Source organism: Marmota marmota, unplaced genomic scaffold (assembly GCF_001458135.2).
Source record: "Marmota marmota marmota unplaced genomic scaffold, marMar, whole genome shotgun sequence".
Lineage (NCBI taxonomy): Eukaryota > Metazoa > Chordata > Mammalia > Rodentia > Sciuridae > Marmota > Marmota marmota.
This window is the reverse complement of record NW_026000205.1, coordinates 10,108,797-10,112,374: the sequence shown is the minus strand read 5'-3', so window position 1 is coordinate 10,112,374 and position 3,578 is coordinate 10,108,797. Positions and strand designations below refer to the sequence as shown.

The following is a 3,578-nucleotide window of genomic DNA, read 5'->3' as shown; positions in this document are numbered from 1 at the left end:
GAGAGGCTTGTGTGGGAGAGAGAGGCTTGTGGAAAGCCGGGGGTGGCAGTTGAGGCTCTGAGGATTTTTCCTGAGAGGCTGTTTTGTTTGGCGTGTGTGGTTCTAAAAATAAAGTTAGTTTCTTTTGACAAGTGGCTCCTGATTGTGCCCAGCCAGACTGCGGCAGAGGCTGGCCTCAAACTTGCAATCCTTCTGCCTCAGCCTCCCAAGTTGCTGGGATTACGGGGTGCACCACCATACCTGGCTTTAATACCTTTTTAACACACAAATTTCCAAACATACACAGAATGTTTGGAAACATTTTTTGAACTTTAAAAAGTACAAAGAACCCTCATGAGTCTACTAAACAGATTCAACAATTATTGTTATAGCCAATATTATTTTACCTAGACTCCTACCCACTAATTTTAGGTTACCTTTATTTTAAGAGCTTTCAGATATACCATATGTAAAGATCACTTTAAGTCACCTACCTGAAGTGTACAAGTCAGTGTTTTTAGTATACTCATCACAATGTAGTTTTAGTACATTTTCATCTCTCCTAAAACAAAATAAACAAAACACTCATTAATAGCCAGTCTCCATTTATCCATTTTCCCTATCCCTAAGTAACCACTAATCTGCTTTCTGCCTCTACAAACTTGCCTACATGTTTTCAGTTCATATAAATGGTATTATATATAAACTTTATGACTGGATTATTTCATTTAGCATACTTTCAAGGTGCATCAATGTTGTAGCCGGTATCAGAGCTCCCTTCCTTTTTACGGCCAAATAATATTCCACTATGAATATGTCACATTTTGTTTATCCATTTTTCAGTTGATGGGCATTTGGGAAATTTCCACTTTTTGGCTATTTTGAAAAATGCTGCTATGAACATTCAGGTACAAGTTTTTATGTGAATATGTTTTCAATTCTCTTGGACATATAACTAGGAGTAGAACTGTATGGTAATTATGTAACTTTTTAATAACTGTCAAACTGTTTTCTAAAGTGCAATTTCTCCAAATGCTCATTGACATTATTGCCTCTTTTTTTTTTTTTTTTTGTCATCCTGGTAGCTGTACAGTGGTTATCTCACTTTGGTTTTGATTTGTATTTTCCTAATGAGTAATGAAGTTGAGTCAGGATAGCATTTTTTTATAACTGTATATTTTTTTTAGTTGTCGATGGACCTTTATTTATTTATATGTGGTGCTGAGAATTGAACCCAGAGCTTCACACATGTTAGGCAAGGGCTCTACCACTGAGCTACAACCCCAGCCCATGGATACCTTTTTAAAAAGAACCTAACTCTTGGGGCTGGGGTTATGGCTCAGTGATAGAGTGCTCACCTAGCACATGCAAGGCACTGGGTTTGATCCTCAGCACCACATAAAAAAATAAAAAGATAAATAAAATAAAGGTATTGTGTCCCACCTACAACTAAAATTATTTTTAAGAATGATATATACTATACATACATGGGGAATTTATAAGAAGGAAATAGATCAAAATATTGACACTGGTTATTTTTAGGGGGCAGGCATTATCTTTTGCCCTTTGTAACTTCCTATTTTCCAAATTTTTAAAAATAATCATGCTTCAGGTGTGTATATGTGCTTAAAAACAACTTAGTACACAGGAAAAAACCTTACCTATTTTCTAAATGAATATGTGAACATTATGTAGAAGAAAGTCAGGGAGAAAAATGGAATCTGTACATCCACCCCATGGTTTCTCATCATTTTCTCAGATGGAAAAAATTTGAGAACCAGGACACTTAATGAGTCTATGTTAAGTCAGACCATCCAAAAGAAGAAAAGCAAAACTCAAACCCCAGTGCACCTTATATTTGGCTTGATCAACAACTATTTCTCTTTCTTCCTCTGGGTACCTCTGGAAAGGCAGAGATGAGTAAGAAAAAAAAGAACTATGAGATGCCAGGCATTTTTTGTGTGTGTGATTTAGACTGACCTGATTAGAGCTCACTCTGAACCCACAACTACCACCATGGAAAGAAGAAAAAAGAGGGAGGTCAGAGGAATCTTGGCTATCCTGAGCATTCTGGTTTGAGAAGAGAAGTGAAGTCTAAGTTGTCCAAGATCAGAATTTGTCCTGAACTCACAAGGATCTTTTAGGATAGAGAGTTGGAATCACAAGGCAGTCACAGGCACTCCACACCTACATTTCCAATGCTGCAGTCACTTATCCACTATAGGTGAACCCCATCTGCCCTCTCAGGAACACATCACCCAAATAATACCAGTACATGTGCTCACACACAGTCCACCCTAAGGATACACAATCACACCCACACATTAACAGACCCCTCCAACACAACACCACACAAAATCATACAGTGCTACAGAGTCACTCACTATCACATTCACTAGAGCCACACAGTCACAGTTCTCCTACTGGGCACTACACACAATCATACATTCAAAATAACACAATGGCCATGTATCTATTACCCTGGAACAAGCATCACAGGGCCACACACAGTTACATAATCACTTTCACACATTCTCACATAGTCACAGGCATCCAGTACACGGAGTGGTTCTAACATTCATACAATGACGCACACAAACCTCTCAGAGTAACAGTCACAGATGCATAAGCAGATTCTCCACGCCCATCCCCACATCCACATGTCACACAAAGTGAATAAGGTCACACACAATCGGTCCAATCTCGGGGACACGATCATACACGGACAGCCGCACACTGTTAACAAAACTACAGGAATGTGCAGTCACACAGGCACACACAGCTCTGCGCACGGTCAGTCACAACGACACACCCACCAGAGAAACATAAAATCACATCCGCACACACACTGCGCCCCACAGTCACATAAGGTCACAACCACACCCAGAGGCCCACACCTCGCCACCGCTCCCCTGGCCAGAGCCAGTCCCAAGTTCCTGTCACCCCAGACCTACCTGGTATGTCCCTTCAGACGCCCAGGGACGTTCCTGCGCAGCCTGGTGAGGCCCCGGGTGCCTAGGCCGCTCGCTGCGTACTTTCCCTGCCCTGGAGGCCGAGGGTCCCGCAGGCAAATGAAGCGGCCGCCCCGTCCTCGTGGGGGTCTCTGGGAAATGTAGTCCGCCAGCGCCCCTCATGGGGAAGATGACGCCCATCCTCTAACTCCTCCCCTCGCACCGCCGGGGCCTGGCACTGCGTCTCCGCGGTGGTTAGGTAGTCTTCAAGGTAAAAGCCCACACAAAGCCGGACAGCCATCCTGTCCACAAGATTCCTCAAATGCACAGGCCAGCCTCAGGTTGTTCCCTGGAAACTGTTCAGCTGGAAATGAGTGGAGCCGCAAGAACTTCTGGGAAATGTAGTCAAGCGCCAGAAAACAGAAGGCACAGGGCCAAGAGGAGAAAAAGTTGCTTTTACAGGCTTTCTCAGCTGAGCTGCTGACGGTGAAGACTAACATTACCTGGGTCCTGAACCTTTCTAGGAGTTGTAACCAACTCTGAAGTCTCGGGCTGGCTCACAGAATCTCCAATTTTGCATTCCTAGGGTGATAAGCTGAGCCATAGTATAGGATATACGATTCCATTTGTATGGAATTATCCAGACTA

General features: G+C 42.8%; 1 protein-coding gene across 1 annotated transcript in view; it reads right to left on the bottom strand.

Moving 5' to 3' along the window:
• The window catches only part of Znf383 (zinc finger protein 383), a 21,915-nt gene extending 18,688 nt beyond the window's left edge, over positions 1 to 3,227 (bottom strand). The window contains exons 1-2 of the mRNA XM_015497186.2: positions 2,934 to 3,227; positions 474 to 541 (exon numbers count right to left, since the gene is read on the bottom strand). The gene's annotated coding sequence lies outside the window, so the exon portion shown is untranslated. The remainder of the gene's footprint in view (positions 1 to 473; positions 542 to 2,933) is intronic.
• Between the last annotated feature and the right edge of the window lie 351 nt (positions 3,228 to 3,578).